This window comes from Dermacentor albipictus, chromosome 7, assembly GCF_038994185.2.
Source record: "Dermacentor albipictus isolate Rhodes 1998 colony chromosome 7, USDA_Dalb.pri_finalv2, whole genome shotgun sequence".
NCBI classification, from domain to species: domain Eukaryota; kingdom Metazoa; phylum Arthropoda; class Arachnida; order Ixodida; family Ixodidae; genus Dermacentor; species Dermacentor albipictus.
The window spans coordinates 91,316,447-91,334,697 of record NC_091827.1 but is presented as its reverse complement, the minus strand read 5'-3'; the positions used below and the strand labels follow the sequence as shown (position 1 = coordinate 91,334,697).

Here is an 18,251-nt window from a genome sequence, read left to right as displayed (position 1 = left end):
GTCCAGCGTACGAAGCACTCGCGGTCGTTCTATCTTACGCTGGAATGATGAGCGGCAACGGAGGCATGTTGTTGTTGTTGTTGTAGCCTGTGATGCGTGTGGCTCCTACCCACGATGGGGGATTGGCCAAGAAATGGGTGGATTATTCGAAATTATTATGGAGCATAAATTTCCTAATAGCTATTGAAATAGCATTGAACAGCGCACAATTACCTGTTAAATAAAATCAGGAAGGTCATATTGAATGAGTAATAATTAATTTAAAAGTAAAAACAAAAAGAAAGGAATTTAGCAGGGCATTGGTTACGATTCCGTAAGGAATGTTCGGACAGCGAAGCATGCATCCCTGTGGCCTAATCCCAGAGTGGACGCTCCGAATGAAAGAACTGCAGGTTCTGTCAAGTCCAGGCCAATTCTTCGAAAAGGTATTTCCATCCATCTTTTTCTAACCGCAGTAAAGCGGCGACAGGATAGAAGAAAGTGGTGTATCGTCTCTTCCTCGTTACAAAAAGAACAGACCGGGGAGGGAACCAAACCCGACCTGTGTAAATACAAATTCAGCGAGGGTATGCGGCAGCGTAATTTGGTGAGGCAGACCTCAAGCAACTTTGTGTCACAGGATTCGCTATGCCAGGGAAATACCAGGTGCTTATATTCTGGAGACGCAGTCAAATGTTGGTTTCATAAGGCTAATCTTATTGATTGCATCGGAAATCTTGCCGCCGTGATATATGCTGTCACTGGTAGAATAGGAAGAACAGGGCCGGATAGTGATGCATTTGCCAGTGAATCAGCAGTTTCATTAAAAAACAAACCTTCATGCCCTGGCACCCAAATCAAATGAACACATTGCACATGCTCTGGAACTAGTAAGTGGAAGAATTTTAGCATGGGTGACTCATTAGTAGCGATTAGGCAAGAGCATACTGAAAGGGAGTCAGTCAGAATGGCAGCCGTTGTAATCATTGGGTCTAATTTACGTAAAGCTAGAATTACTGCTAACAACTCGGCTAGAAAAATAGGCACAAAATCAGGCAACCTTAAAGAGAAAGACCAGTCGAGTGCAGGACAAAATATTCCAGTGCCAGCTTTTTCCTCGCACTGTGAGGCATCTGTTGCAATGACAACGTTTGTTTCTAGGCTGCTTAGGTGGTCTTGCAACATGGCGTTTAAGATGCCGTAAGCGAGTAGTTTCCCGTGGTTAGGGAAAATGTCATCGAACCTGACCTCTGGGTTTTTTGAATGCGTATTATCATGAAGCACCTCACGAATTTGCGCATTTAGTGGTTCAAGTAATGTTTGCACAAATATAATCTGTGGTCTATGAAACCTGGGCCAATGAATAGGAAAAATAATTCTGGATCAGAGAGGAAAATTTCAAGGCGGTTTAATGGGGATTCATATAGCCTTAGGAAAGTCTGAACTGTCAGAAGGTGAAATCGGCATATTATGGGTGGGCATTTTGCCTCCGGGTATAATACGGTATTCGAAACGTATTTTGGGAGGCCTAAGCACAAACGTAGCGGCTCTCGTTCCAACAAAACTAGCGACCGAAGCTTGTACGCTGGAACACCTGAGAATAAAACGCCTCCAAATTCAAACACCGGACGAACATACATCTTATATACCATCAAGACGGATTTTCTTCGCATACCTGTTCTTCGGTTGCTCAACTTGCGCCAAATGCCCATTGAACGAGCTTCTTTTGTCGCAATATGTTCAATATGCGGCCGCCAGTTAAGATTTAAATTGTAAATAACTCCAAGGTATTTTAGTGACTCTACTTGTGGGATATTTTCGAGATGATAGTTAAGCGATATGTATACTGCGTCTTCAACGGGAAAAACAAGGATAGCACACTTATTAGCATTCAGGTTTAAGTGTAAGCCATCCAGCCAGCCTTCCAGTTCCCTTAGATACGACTGTGGTATATAGTAAAAAGAGTATACGTCGCTATCCATACCAAAAATTGCAATGTCATCAGCATAAACGTATGTACTGACACCTGGGTGAACGGGGATTCTACTCAGTAAAATATTAAGTAATACTGGTGAAAGTACCGATCCCTGAGGCACACCTCTTGTTTGCTTATATTTACTGGAAGAATAGCCGCTTCGAAAACAATAGAACTCACTGTCTTTTAAAAATTCATGCACCCATGCTACAATATAGCCTGGAAAGCAATGGCTCTGTAACCGATTCGTTAAAATTGTATGTTCAATGCTGTCATGGGCTTTACATATATCTAAGGTAACTAGAGCCGCGTATTGTTTTTTCTGTCTGGCGATTTTAATGCGACTTTCAAGGTCTACATGCGCGTGCCATATTGAACAGCCAGATCGAAATCCAATTTCACACCGACTCAACAATCGATTGTCGTCAATAAACGCTATTATATGTCCGAGAAGCACTCTTTCAATAAGTTTCACTATGTTTGATGTCAACGCAATTGGTCTGATGTTGTCGATAGTATATCCTACCCCTTGTTTTTTATGTAACGGAATAATGTTGGCGATCTTCCATTCTTGTGGAATCCATGCGTTACTAACAGAGTAGCGTAGCAACTTCAGAAGCTCACGTGGAGCTTCTTGAAAGAAAATCTGTAACATTGCATTTGTTATGGCGTCCGGGCCAGGCGCTGTAGTTGGCAACTGTAACATAACCTTTGCTACTTCCGAATACGATATCTCCTTGTACCCCGAGAATGCAGGAGAAAAAACGAAAGTTTGAAGGCGCGTTGCTAACCGACTCTCCAGTCCTTTAGCCAGTAGTTCTAAGGACTCCTGCATTTCCTGTGAGGTATAGACGATTGAGTCTACATTAATGCTCATTGGGAGTTTGTTTCTAAAACGAAGGTAATTAAAGAAAGCACGTTTGTTTTTGGATTCAGAGAGATAATCAAAATGGTTTTTATCATACTCATCTTTTGCATGTTTAATAGTAAGTTTAAGGTTGCTGAAATAAATTGATAATCTTTCCAATTTTGTGGGCTCTGATTATGTAGAAGCTTTTTTCCAAGCAGGTTTCCGTCTTCTATAAACTCGTGTGCACTCGCTGTTCCACCAGGGACTAGATGAGGAACGCTTAGCTGTCTGAATTAGAAATTCAGACTTTTGTCGGGACGTCTGTAATGCTCAACAAATATTCAAGCCAATTTCTTCGTCATTACTATTAGTTAGAGACGCAATGGTGGACGGCAAGCAGTCTTTAAATTTTTTGCAATTCACAAATATTCTGCCTTGTCGTTCAACTGATGTTAAAGGGCATGCAATTTCAAACTATACCGGGAGATTATCACTGTTTGTACAGAAATCAATCGTTGTCCAAGATGTCACAGTGACACTTGTGCTAAAAAACGTCAAATCTAACACTTAACGAGATTGTCCGCGGACAAATGTAGGTCCTCTTATATTAGGGCATGAAAGGTTTTTATCTAAGGTCCAGTTCCACAGACGTGTCCCACTTGAATCTGTTTTGTGACCCCAAGGAACGTGATGCGAGTTGAAGTCACCAGTAAGAATCACTTCATTTTTCAGCTGGCAAGCGCACTATCTAATTGGTATGTACTGTGCACGCTCGTAGGGAAATAAGCATATATAATTGAAAATGAACGGTAGCCTGGGATGCTAAGGTGCACTGCCAAAATTTCACATTCCGGAGACATTAACTTGAAAAATAATTTCGCCGTATGACAGAATTTTGATGACAACAAAATCATTAAGCCACCTCCTTGTGAAAGGCGATCTAATCTAAAAGATTGAAAATCTTTAAAATGAAAACTTTTCTCAGGAGTAAGCCAGGCTTCTTGTAAGATTATGACGTCAGGATTAAGGTGAGTTGTTTAGCAATATAAGTCTGTTGAAGCAGAAAACAGGGAACGGCAGTTCCACTGCAGCACTTTTAAAGAAGCTATGGTGAGGATCTAATTGATATAGTTACTTCAGCGACTACCGTCGCAATGAACATTCTTGGATGCCAGAATGAGAAATTGGATTACCCTTTTTGTTTTTGGTATATGGTCAAGACGCAGTTACTGGAGACCCAGTTTGCTTTTGCGGCTTGGTGTCATGACCTGTTTCCATATCGACCTGCGATCTGACTGACGCGAAGAACAAGGATCGGATCCAAGAAATGTTGGGTCCGATGTGGTACTCGGCACTAGGACTGAACTGGCTACCAGTTCTGCAGCACAAGCAATTGATTTGGTGGTTGGTGTTGCAACAGTTTGCAATACCTGTGTCATCTGCGCAGGAAACACTTGGGAAAGACAGTCGGTAACACTTGTGACAATATGTTGCATAGCCTTTGTCATAGCTTTTTCTACGGCCGATTCAATGAGCTTCGACAAGTTGTCTTCCTGTAAATAGATTGCCTCGCAGTGACGCCAGCGTATCCAAAGGATCTTTCCTTGACGACTGCAATAGCTTCTCGCCGCGAACATCGTCGCCTGTCAATTACCTCGAGTACCTGTATATCGTTAGCTCTAGCCGAGTAGTTTGCATAGTCAGCCGCATGGTTTCCTCCACATGGGCAGCAAGTTTCGAACTCAGCTGTGCATTCATTGGGAGAATGATCGTCACCACAGGCGCGGCAGCGTCCATTTGATTTACAGCCTCCTGCACTATGGCCAAAACGCCAACAGTTCCGACACTGAAGTGGACAGGAAGCGAGAGATTCCACTCTAAAAATAAGTGGCCACACTTTCAGTTCAGAAGGGCAGGACATGCCAGCAGACGTAGCAATAACTGATTCTGTGGCAACTTTTTCTCCGTTTACCAGTCGGTTACACCGGTATACAGCCATGACGCCAGCACCAGACCATTTCTCCAGAGTCTCAGTTGGGCTCAATCGAGAGTCTACGCCCCGGACAATGCCTTTAGTGCATGCTAGATGAGGAAGAATAAACGCACTCACCGGGACAGATGCGAAAGTCTTACACTTTAGGAGGTCTGCGACACAGGTCGAATCTGATGACCTACAGACTATCCCACCTCTTCCAAATTGTCGGACATCGCTTATCATCTGGAAATGACGCGTCATGGCCTGGAGCTCGGCCTGAACAGCTTGTGGGTTGTTCAGCCGGATGAATCCATCGTTCGGGGGCACCAGCGCGACAGGGATGTGCTAACACCGCTGCGGAAGAAAGATTGTAAAGGCAAATCATCAGGGCAAAGGGCGGCTGACCAAGGGCTGGGCCCTTGCCAAGGAGAGTTTTTAGACATCAGTGTTGTTTCAATCACGGATAAGTCCTACAAAAATACTATAAGTGCGATAACTATGTCAAATCCACCCAAAACTCAGCCAAACCACCAAGTTCCAGGCATCTGTGGAAGAAGACTACGATGCTCGAGCCATTGCTGACGATGACACTTGTTTTTGATCATGATGCAATAGTTTCCTCTTGCCAATGAATGGCTAATACTCACTTAAGCAATGGAGCCAGCTGTGGAAAGAGACAACGATGACGAACCCGTAAGCACTGGCACCAATGCATTCGCACGGTAGCACGGTTGCGCGAGCTAGTTTGCCCCTTCTTCGCGGACGACGGAAATGCTCTAGCCACTTACAGCTTCACTGTAAAACACGAGTGGGCAGCGGGAGTTGCGCTGGAACTGTTGTAAAACGGCGCCGACAGCCGCACTGATGCATCGGCGATAAGACTCATTGTTGAAACATGTGGACGATGCACTAGCAGGTTGGCATCTGCCAATGCATTTTTGGCAACTTGAGAGAACTCTTTGGCTTCGGACGTTCTGGACAAAGGAGAGCACGGAGCCTTAGTGGTCTTTAAATGCTCGGTCAGTGGCATATTAATTCCGGCGATGTTAGGAGCAAAACAGCGCTGAAAGTTGAGCAGCCCTAGGGACTTACGAAGCTTTTGCCGTGAAGTTGCACGAGGGAACTCACCTCAGGCTTGAACTTTCTTTTACAATGGTCTGATTCCTTCGGGAGTGACGCGGTGTCCAAGGAGCCCAATGTCGTGGACACCAAAGAGACACTTCGCACGGTTGACGAGAATGCCGTGTTCCTGGAGCCGAGAAAATAGCAGGCGTAAATGGTTGCTATGGTTTTCTGGAGAAGTGCTAGCCACCAGGAGGTCAATGGGGTAGGAAAAAGTCTAAGAGGAGTCCCCGATTGGCCTCTGGAACGTCTGAGCAGAGTTTCTCAGCCCGAAAGGCATACGGAGGTGCTCTAAGAGCCCGAATGGTGTCACAATTGTAGTTTTTGGGATGTCCGATGACTCGGCAGGAATTTAATGGCAGGCCTTCACTAAATATATATTACTGAATATTACCGTTCCAGCAAGCTGGATGCGACGTCATGAATGTGGAGGAGTGGATAGCGATTAGGGACGGGGTGAGCGTTGAGCACACGGTAGTCGCTCAACAACGCACGGGCGTCAATCCCCTGGGTTACGCTTTGGTACCATGTAGAGAGCTGAAAACTGCTTGGGTTCATGACGCCTCATGAACCCAAGGGACTTGTTCGCTGACGAGATTACGTTAGTCGCATGCGCATTCCAGCAAAGGGCGTGAGACAGGGTTACGCCTAAGTACTTATAGGCTAGGACTGATCCTACTGGGACGTTTGCAATTGTGTAAGTAGACAGGTAAGAGTTACGACGGCGGCGAATTGAAATAAACTTGCACTTGTTACGGTTCAAGGCCATTTGCCAGCGGTTGCACCAGTCCTGCAGGTTATTAAAGTCATTCTGGAGAGATGCTTGGTCAGAGGTGTTAGTCACAGTACGATAAATCACACAGTCGTCAGCGAACATACGAATAGGACAAGATACATGCAGCGGAAGATCGTTAATGTATATTAGGAAAAGAAGCGGTCCTAAGACTGAGCCTTGAGGGACACCTGAAGTGACAGGGAGTGGTTCGGAGGAGACGTTATTGACAAGGACGAACTGGGAACGATTAGTAAGGAATTCTTTTATCCATTGTACTACAAGAGGATCCAAGTTCAATCTAGATAATTGTATTAGCAAGTGATTATGAGGCACTGTGTCAAAAGCTTTAGAGTAGTCTAGAAAGATGGAATCGGTTTGAACATTGTTATCAAGATTAACGTGGAGATCATTAAGGAAGATAGCTAGTCATGTTTCAAATGAAAGCACTTTACGAAAACCATGTTGTAAAGGATGAAAGAAGTTTGCCGAGTCTAAGAAGTTCATGATATCCGAGTATATGACATGTTCCATGATTTTGCAAGGAACACTAGTTAGCGAAATGGGGCGGTAGTTTAAGGGAGAGCCTTTGTTACCTGCTTTGAATACTGGAACGACCTTTCCCGCTTTCCAATCATCCGGTAAAGTACCTGTAGACAATGATTGCGTGAACAACAGAGTGAAACATGCCACGGATATATGCTTAGTATTCATTTGGATCTTTGAGTTAATTTCGTCTACACCAGAAGAAGTACATAATTTTTTTTCAATGATTGATAGTATACCATCAATCGAAAATGCAATGGGTGGCATATGTGATGTTATGTTAGTAGATAGTGGAAAGGCTGGAGTGGTAGCTTCTTTTGTAAACGCGGAAAAAATGCTGTGTTGAATATATCAGCGCACTCGGCGTCCGTGGTGGTGTCGCCTGCTGCATTCGTCACGCTGATGGTACGAGCTTCTTGGGGATTTAAAACGCGCCAGAACTGCTGAGAATTTTGAATAAGTAGCTGGGGTAGGTCGAGGTTATAAAAAGATATTTACCACTGCGTAGGGCACTCAGGTAGGCGTTCTCTTCTGTGTAGTATTTTGACCAAGCCTCGGTGCTTCCAAGACGCGTGGCTAGCCGGAACCGACGTTTCTTTTGGTTTTCAAGCTTCTTTAAAGCTCTGGAGAACCATGGCTTATTTTGATTACTTTGCATAGTTATTCTTGGTATATGTTTGTTTACGAGTTCTTAACTTTATTTTTAAATAGTGTTCAGTTTTCTTGAGGCGAGTGCATATGGAATAATGTCTCAAAAGTTGAAAAGAAGTCGCCTAACTCGTAACTAATAGCTTCGTAGTTCCCTTTATCATATAGGCATATAGTTTTGTTGGATTTTTGTTTTCGCATGGGTTGAAAGGTAAAGGTGGCATGGATTACTTCATGATCACTTACCTCACGGAGGGAAGTTATGGATGATAGACTGTCATGATGGCTGCATAGTATAAGGTCGAGTACATTAGATGTGTCTTTTGTAACCCGCGTAGGCTCTAGCACAAGTTGAGTTAGGCGGAAATTAAGACACACATCAACAAATTCTTTAGCAGCTTCATTGCTTATGATTAAAGCACTATGGTTAGTCCAGTTGATTTGCGGAAAATTAAAGTCGCCAAAAAGCAGGATTTCTCCGTTAAGGTGTTTTTCACTAAGTTTGCTCAAGATGTTAATAAGTGTATGCGAAAAATCAGGAGTGTTATGTGGTGGTCTGTAACAAACGCCCAAGAGAACAGTCTGTGGTGAACCGCGGCAGATTAGCCATGTTATTTCCAAGTCAGTCGCAATGGTTGCAAGCGTGCACGATAAATGGTGATGCGCGGCGATTAGCACACCACCACCTCGTGAGATTTAGCGGTCTTTCCGCTAAGGCAGAAATTCGGCAAGTCAGCAAGAACCTCAGTATCGGTAATATCGTCCGTCAGCCAGGTTTCAGTTATTATCAGCAAAAAACTGTGAGACGACAACACGAGGTTAGACAGAATATCGCGTTTAGGGAGGAAGCTTCGCGCGTTGGCAAAGATTACGGAAAAGTAGAGGTTAGCTCGTGTCGATACCGTAGGGCGATTCCCGCGTCGAGTTGGCTGCTATTGCAATTCTTTCACACTGTGTGTGCGTTCATCGAAAACATAGCGCTTATTACCCATAAACAGAGTATTAAAGCGCAGGGAGTAAGGCGCCGATTTGCTTTTTGCGAATGAAAGAGGGTGTCTGCGGGCCAATTGAACAGGACGTGTAAAATCCTCGCCAACGCTGAAGTTTGCCTATCGTCGGCGTCCTCGCCTGGATCAAAGCCTTTCTCTACTTTGGAATTATTGAGGGACTTTTGCGTCGACCACCCCGCGGATATCGCCCGGCGACTTGCTTCACTGGAGAAGGTGCGCGATGGCAAGCACGCGAAGGTAGCGTCGGAGACTAAGAGCGAGCTGTTCGGCTCGCGTAACGCCGTTAATGATGCGTGTCTACCCAAGCCTAATCACAACCATGTCTAGGCATCGACCTATGCACAGCCGTCATACCTGGCTTAACGATGCTTGTATAGCTAAGTATGATTACAGCTAAATCAAAGGTTAACTAAGTGAATCCAAGACCTAACCTGGCTAAACCAAGCTTTCGCTTTGCATATCCAGGGTTAGCTGAGCTAAGCCGCAGCCAATGTTTTTCTTTATCCTTAGAAACACATTTTCCCTGAACGGCTTCCTTACACCCTGGCGCCAACAGTGCTCTGTGAATGAGTGCACACTGATAGGCCAGGCGTGATAGCAAATGAAACTCTTCACACCAATCTGAACAAAGCGGCGAGAGAACTGCTACATATGGAGCCATTAGGTGGTTGATGTGCGTTCTCTGCCGATTGGCCTAGAGCGCTACTCAGACAAATTTCCAGGTTTATAAGTTCACGCGCCGCTTTGTTCGCGTTGCCAAGAATAGTGAGAGGGAGAGATAGGGAACAGCCAACATACGGGGCGAAGTACAAATCTGTACCCATCGTCTAGCACCGGTCTCCATGCGTGAGCTGAAGAGCAGGTGACTGGCTGTATGGGTGTCCCTTTGGATCCCTGCTTGCACAAAGTATAAAGGTTCGCCGTAACCTTACGAACACGTACCTACTCAGAGACAACGTAGTAAAGTGCCCGTCTCTAAGAAAGGGAGGCCGCGATTGCGAGCATTGCTGCCGCTGGATGTCGTGGCCCAAGTTCGCCGTGTGTCTGGAGGACCCTCGACGATGGCAGGAGCCGAACCTGGACTGGATCCCAGTTGAACGTCGCGCTTAGCTACGTGGCTCAACACGACCCCAGTTGGCTGGTGACCGATAGTAGCGACTCTTCAGTACCTTCCTTAGTTGCGACCGCGTGTAATAGGCTTGGTCCGAATAGGATGCTAATTTCGTCCGTGTTGTAGATCCAACATACACGAGAGGAACTTGTCACCCGTTTGGCTAACCAAATCCCGAAGGCCATGACATGGACAAACGCACGGAAGCGCTACGCAAGGTCTCAGGAGTGCTCCTAATGCTGACCAGCCCGCTCGCTTGGAAGGGTGGGAGTTGGGTACTTACAGGTGAGGCTGCTCAGGCGAGCTACGCAACATCTTGTGTACTGCAGTCCGCCTGCTGCTCTGAACCAGCTTTCTTTCTTGAATATACATGGATCGTCAAATGTAGCTGGTGACGTCATCAATGGCGAATCTACTAATGATGACTGCCCATATTTCCTTTGTTTTAGAAGTGATAAGCGATTTTTGTAAGTAATGCTATGCCCTGGCAATTGTTTTATTTTTCTTCACCAGTGTTCTGTAATTTCGATTCTGTTGTCTCAAGACATTGAGTGTCCTTAGGACACTCAATGTCAAATGATGTCAATGCTCAAATGCTGCAAGCAATCCTAGACAATAAAGCTGCCTCAAATACAACACTGAGTCGACGAGCGAAAGACCTGAGAAGCGTTAGGACCGATAGCAGGGGCACTAGCAGCTTTCTTTATCCTCCTTTTCTTTTTCTTCTCATATCTGAGCTCGCAGCATGAGGCACGAAACACACGTGTCATGTATAAAAGGCGGCCGAGGAAGATGACGATGGCTGCTATGGGGCTCCCTGTGTTTACGAGAAGAGCAGCGGTGCAGCGAAGTCCAAGAAACACCATTTGGAGCCATGCGATAGCGTAGATCCGTCGTTTCAGTTGTTGTAAAGTCGTTGAAAAAGAATTATGGTGGCCAGGTCGCTAGGTAGGCTGGTTTGACCCTGTCTATCGCCAGGACATTTTCACGTCGGTTGAGGTCGATGGTAACAGAGTTTTCTGGCCGCTTGAGTACCTTGAAAGGACTGTCGCTGGGAGGCGTAAGAGATAGTCGGATGCCTTTACATTGTACGAAAACGTGACTCTCTAGGTATGCCTCTGCTGAGAAAAACATTACTAAATGAGGAGCTGTCCTGTTCGGTACTGGTTAACAAATCCTCCGTCAAACCTGTTTTCTCCACCACTGGACACTCATACACTGCCTTGGTTGCGAGCTCCCGTGCCTTGGAACGAGTTAAGGCTTGTAGTATCCCTTCACTAAACCCGATTCCCCTGCGTCGTAGCAAATCCTCAGATTTGTTAGAAAACAAATATGGATACTGAGGCGGGAGATGTGTTGAGACTGTAGCTTCAGTGTCTAGTACTTCAAAACGCCTTACGATACGAATCTTGACCACAGAGAGACAAACACTGGAGGTTTCCAACGCTTGCCTTATCCAAGCACATTCTCCCGTGAACTGGCCTTCCTCTACGTACGATGGATGCACTATGTCCATTGTGGCTGCCGGGTCGCGAAGCACCCTACACGGTTTGCCATTTACCACGAGGTCTTGAGTGTACGGTTCTAGCAATTTCAGATTTTGCTCGTTACTAGTTAGTGACATCAACACTACTTTGAGATTTTTACATCCCACGGAGATATGCTCCGTTTGCTGGCAGTTGTCGCTAACTATTGGGCTCTTGGCCTCGAAAGCTTCTTTCTTTTGCCTTTATGCACTCTGTTCGGGTGACTGCTCCCTTCCCTTGCTGTTCTCGTCACTATTTTTCAGCGAATCTGACCTTTCCTTTGATTTATACGGATTCAATTTCAGCCATCGCTCTGGCTTATCGGGTCTGTATTTATTCACCTCCTTAGGAGCTTCGTTACCTTTGAACGCACGGCGAGTTACATACTCCTCAGCGAGATTGGTCGCTCTCGTGGTAGTGTCTACATCTGACCTATCCTGAACCGAATATTTTATGTTTACTGGCAGCCGGCGGCAGAACTTTTCTAAAGCAATGCACTGCATTGTCGTTGCGGCGTCGCCGAGTGCACCCTCTTCTCTGAGCCATTCCCTTAGATTTACCTCCAAGGTGTATGCAAATCTGAGTATGACTCGCGTTGGTCTTCTCGACTTCCCTGAATTTTCGCCTGAAAGCTTCTGCTGATAATCTATACTTTTTAAGCAGCTTCGCCTTGACTTCATCGAAGTCCTCTGCTTCTTTCCCCATGAAGGCAATGATATCAGCTACCTCACGTGGCAGTAACGTAAGCAAACGTTGCGGCCACGGGTCTATAGCGAATTTCGCCTTCTCACACGTGCACTCAAACTGTACCAGGAAAAGACCTATGTCCCCTCCTACTGCGCAGGGTGCCATCAAGTGTGTCATTCTGCACTCGCTTTCTCGTACCTCTCTGCTAGGTCTTCTAATATGTTAAGCTTTCAGAAGATCAATCTACAGGCGCTTCATTTCGTGGTCGCGCTCTTCTTTGGCCTCACATGCGGCCCGCTCGCGCTCCTCTTTTTCCTCTAGGCGCTTACGCTCTTCCTCTTTCTCCGCAATGCTTTCTAGGCATTTCTTCAGTACATCGTCGTCTGCTCCGGTCCCTTCAATCGCCTCAATGATCTCTGGCTTTCTCATTGACTCGGCCTAATCCACCCCATTGCCACTCGCCGCAGGGGAATGCGGGAGACTGACCACTGCCGCCTCACACAAGCCTACCTCGTAAGTAGGGTTGTCTACACATGCCCTTATTACCACCTCCACCGCAAAGACGAAGAGGTGGTAAATAGCATCATTCGCTCGGCGTACAAGGCGGCAATGGGAGTGCCCCAGTCCGCGAGCACACAGCGTCTCCTCCAGCTTGGAGTATAAAACATCCTCACAGAGCTGATAGAGGCACACAAGACTGCTCAGATACACCATCTTTCTCGCACCGAACATGGTCGTTACATTCTTAATCGTCTTAACATCATCTCTACAGGTGACATCAACCCCACTGCTCCCCTCCCGACAGGAGTCTTCAGTCGGCTGGTCATCAAACCCATGGCCAAGAATATGCTACCCGGCCACCATGATAGGCGCCGCCAACTGAAGGCACAAACCTTAAACGTCACCTACACCGCCGACGAAGATGCCATGTACGTGGTCGCGGCGAAATGCGACTCCAACACATACGTAGCCTGCGTAGCGATGCCAACCACCACTCTCATCAGTGCCGCTATAGTGCGCACACACTCCTCCACCGCTGCCGAAGAGGTTGCGATCACGCTAGCCATCACGTATCCCCGCACAAGCACGTTTCTCAGTGACTCTAAGCAAGCCATCCGAAATTTCTCAAAAACCTCACTCTGTCTCCACGCCGCACACATTCTCCGCGGTTGCGCTCTCGACAGAACTGTAAGCTTAGTGTGGGTACCTGCTCACGCAGGGAACTCTGGGAACGAACGGGTCGACCGTTTAACCCGAGGCCTAATTAGCCGGGAGGTCGGCCCCTCGAACCCAAATGCGCTCGCAGAGGCCCCCAAATACTATGCTGACATTACCAACTTCTACAAGGAGACGAGACACGTGTACCCGCCTCCCCACCCCGACCTCGAACGAGCGCAAGCCACCATGCTTCGCCGACTGCAGAGCGACTCAATTCTCAGTCATTCTAGGCTTTATTTAATCACTGGAGGGGATTACGACCCCGTCTGTACTAACTGTGACCATGGAGGGTTCGCCACGCGGGCACACATTCTCTGGGGATGCCGGGGTAAACCTCCCCCACAATCAATACTGCCAGCTCCCTCCGAAGAGGCTTGGAACCAGCTGCTGACAAGAGCAGACAAGAAAACGCAACTGGCACTCGTCTCGTGGGCCCAAGACGTCGCCCCCACCTGGGAGCCACACTAGCCCTACCTGCCCAACTTCCTACCCTGCAGTGGCAAATGAAGCTGTTTCTCGCTCTCTCTCTCTCTCTTTCTGGGCAAGCTCAACAATTCCGGCTTCTTCAGTGCCTTCAAGTTCATGGCTGCCCTTAGTGTTGCTAACTCTTCACTCTATAACAACCTCGACGTACTGAAAACTTCCGTCAACGGTTAAAGAAAAATCACTGCTCTGTACTCCCCCAAAATATGTAACGCCAAGTGATATCTTAGTCAAAAAAGCCGTGCACACAGTATATGCAGCCATGAATCCTGACACTTTCATTCCGAACGTTGTCACCAGGACGAAGAGGCTACGATCTCGTAGATGTAGTCCAAGTCGAGGTCTCCACGGTTGCGTGTCCTAATCGCTGCCAGCGAGTTTGCTGCGTACTCCAGGGTAGCGTATCGTACTGCTGCCGAGTTGTAGCGACGCCTGTTTATCGAAGCTCGACCGACGTTACTATTGGGTAGTATGGCGTTGTCGCCGGGCTGCAAGCATCTGGTAGACCATGGCGACCAGACAAGGACGAGACTATTTCCAGTGCGAAACTTGCATGGTTTATTCAAAGGTTGGTGAAAGATCAAAAGAAGAAAAGGAAGTGATTTAAAAGTGCATTTCGGAGCCCCTTAAACACGCTCTCTAAAACCGTGGGAGGGATCTTGCTCCCGTCGACGTGACGTGACATGTACAGAGTCTGGTTTGTGGAAGGGCGTCCCGCTTCCGTAGATACCAAGCCGCAAGTCCGGAAATGTAGCCGTTTTTCATTTCTTCTAGGCGACGTTGGTTCGCGGGAATGGGGTCTTGGTGCGGAAGGGCGACTGATCCATTCTCCCAGTTGGCGTATTCCAGTTGGCGTATTGAGTCCGCGGTCCTGGGAATAGTAGACAGCTGATCCCTTCTCTTTCGCGCGTTGCTGGTTCGTGGAAGTTCTCCTGTGAGCTTGGCAGTTCGAGGAAAGGGTCCCTCAAAAGTCGCATACACAAAAGGGCCTGTGAACACGACAGACAGACAGACAGACAGACAGACAGACAGACAGACAGACAGACAGACAGACAGACAGACAGACAGACAGACAGACAGACAGACAGACAGACAGACAGACAGACAGACAGACAGACAGACAGACAGACAGACAGACAGACAGACAGACAGACAGACAGACAGACAGACAGACAGACAGACAGACAGACAGACAGACAGACAGACAGACAGACAGACAGACAGACAGACAGACAGACAGACAGACAGACAGACGGACGGACGGACGGACGGACGGACGGACGGACGGACGGACGGACGGACGGACGGACGGACGGACGGATGGATGGATGGATGGATGGATGGACGAGTGGATGGATCCTAAGGCAGCCTCCACAACTGGGTGAAGTGCGATTGCTTACGCGATTTTTGTTACGCCTATACCAACCCCATAACTTGCAGTCGGTATTGCGAGCCCACAGGTTTTGTTTAACCTCTTTCGATCACTCTCTCTATTTTCCTCGTCCTATTCCCATTTCCCCCGCACCCAGTGTAGGGTAGCGAACCGGGTGCTCGTCTGGTTGGCCTTCCAACCTTTCCTGTCCTTGCTCTCTCTTTTAAGTTCGCGCCTTCAAGTACAGACGCACTGAGGCTCTTTCGGTGCTTCTTTCCAGGGTGTCTGCGAGGATGGCTATAAAAAAAGACAACGCTGCATTGAGTGTGTCGAGTTCTACCAGTTCAACAAGCCTGCGAATCTACACACATGTTGACACTATTCAGCAGCGTGTTTTGATAATTTACAAAGGTTTCAAACATGTACTTTCCGCGGACATCATGTTGGAAATATGGCGCCTGTAACGTAGACCTGTTGCCCTCGATATCCCTGATGTAACACCACGCCAACCTCACTACGATGCTTATATAGTTCACCAGCAATGAAGAATGACGGTCTAGATATGAATCTGTGTCGTGGAACACCCACGTCTGAATACCTATTGCCATATTTACGTCCTAATTGTTTGGCGCATTATGTACTCTTGGTTGGAGTATTGATGTAGTATAATAGAGCTTTCCTTGCTTTTTTTGCATGCTTGCTTGCTTACTCCCTAATGTATGGAGGCGGGGAGACAAAACGAAGTATAACGCAGGGTAAAGTGTATGGTTCGTCGTGTTGTCTTATATGTAATTAACAGGCTCAACAGGTGCCTCTTGTCATCGCTAGGCATGGCTCCGCTAGCTAGACAGCACTCTGCTAACTGAAAATTAAAAAAAAAGATTACGCCTGGAAAGGAAGCCCACGCATTCATGCCGTGATATATTTGCAAACTTATTTGTTGAACCCTAATTCTTCGATTTTAGTGGAATGAAGTCGCATGTGGTTTTAAGCCCATGTTTAGTGAATCTTCCTTTGTGACACCCGACAGTCTAAGACGGCGAAGATGCTTTGTCGGTGCTGCCGCGGTGTCGCGTTCCTCCAAGAGCTTCTGTAAAGCCCGCCACAATGACAAAGGATGGTTGCAGGACGCTGCCGCAAACAGCTGCGTCAAGAGAACGTACTGCGCCTCGTATTGCATTTCACCGCTTCGTATGGTTCATAGCTTGTTAAAATAATTACTAGAGGTAACTCTGGGGCTAATGGCTGTGGTAGCTGTGTGTAAGGCGGTTCAGTGAGCATGATAAAGTTAGGCGTTCCATGGATTTGTCAAAAATTCGTACTTATGGCTTCAGATGACTGATAATGAATAATAGTGCCTTATAAGAAAGTTCCCGGCACATCTGTGACCATTGACTCGAAATGCACTTGCTGTGTACATATGGCGCTGCACCCTGTAGAAACTGTACAAACAGCGGCACTCGCCTTCAGTTGGTCGCACATTTGTCTTACTTGTGCGAGGTCTCAGCTAAGGAGCAAAGCAGCTGCTGCATTTGTTTCGTCCCGAGGGCATGTTCATGGACACACAAGCGGAAATAACGTAAGCGAATCCAAGCGAAACCGCGATGCTCGCACTATTGTTTCTTTCTTTAAATCAGGTGGACTAGAAGGACTTTATTTTAAATTTCCAGAATCCGCACTTCAAAAAACCTGAACAATGCCACCGTCGTAGAAATGGCTTCTGAGGTTTTAAAAATAACCTAGTGACAGTGAGCACACGTGTGCCATCGAAACCCCTCGAGTTGAAACTGCTTACATAGACATCATTTATAACACGCAAGTGTCATCATACAAGTCGCCATGAATCTGGCCAAGGGTTCACTTTGGGTAACCTCGTATCCATCGCGCTGTTGTGAGTGCTGTTTTTGTTTAATCATAGTGCGTGGTCCTCTGCTTTAGAACGTTTACCTTAACTTGGGCGATAATAAACGTTTGGCTCAACCGAAGGCCGAAAATCATTCGCAAGTGAAGGACCTAAATACAGGAGACCACTCGACTGCGTGCGCAGAAGCGTATGGCAATGAGCAGGATGACGTTTACAGCTTCTCTTGTGGGCTTTATTTTCGGCCTCACATTCCTTTCGTTCAGTGCATGCAAAGACGAGAAGTTCGATGTCTGCGAAGAGAAGACGGGTGAGCAACCGATACAGTTCATTGCGCGCATGTTGTGTAAAATTTTGAGAGAATCGAATCCCCAATTGCTCATTCCGGCAGATGAATAATGAGCTTCATGCCTTCGCGAAATTGCCTGCGGAAGAAACTGCATTACTATCCTCAAGTTTGCTAGGTTTGTCATTTTGCCTGACTGTGGGGGGAGGCCTCGGTTGGCAACACTATCAGTGATGCATGTTTCATACTGCGGACGTAGTTTGCGTGACATTTTGCTTTTTTTCTCAGGAACCTAGTGTTTTCTGCTCGTGATCATGAACTAACCAGCGCTGTAGTATGTGTCCTTGTGTTCGTCCTGTCGCTTAGCGCTGCTTCCTGCTCGTAACCTCATGTGTTTTCTTTCTTTTAGCTGAACCCTTAGAAGTGGCAAATTATTCTGCCGTCTGAAAATATAGCTTTACCACATTCAAGGCATCTTCAGAAGTGTGCAAAACATATAGCTACAGAATTTATTAGGAATTTTTTATTCTTCAGTGAGTTGTGTGAAATTTTGGAAAAATTAACTTCAGGTGGGAGCTCTATGCTGGAACTTCACAATAATATGAGAGCATCAACTATTGCCCAAGTACCGTAGCCCCAAAAACCTACCTGGCCACTTGAAAAATGTGGCTGATGGAGATTGCTGCGGCAACAATGAAAAAGGAAGAAAACTAGCATGACGCTTAAGCTTCGCCTTTAAGGGGGTATGGTAGGGTGCATGAGCCATCTTGGTTATAGCTTTATATGTCTACAACTGTTCTATATATTAGCGTGAAATTCTGCACGCTCAA

General features: G+C 46.7%; 1 protein-coding gene across 1 annotated transcript in view; it reads left to right on the top strand.

The window, feature by feature from the left end:
• The first annotated feature begins 324 nt into the window (after positions 1-324).
• The window catches only part of LOC139048067 (uncharacterized), a 50,273-nt gene continuing 32,346 nt past the window's right edge, over positions 325-18,251 (top strand). Inside the window, exon 1 of the mRNA XM_070522461.1 lies at positions 325-425. The gene's annotated coding sequence lies outside the window, so the exon portion shown is untranslated. The remainder of the gene's footprint in view (positions 426-18,251) is intronic.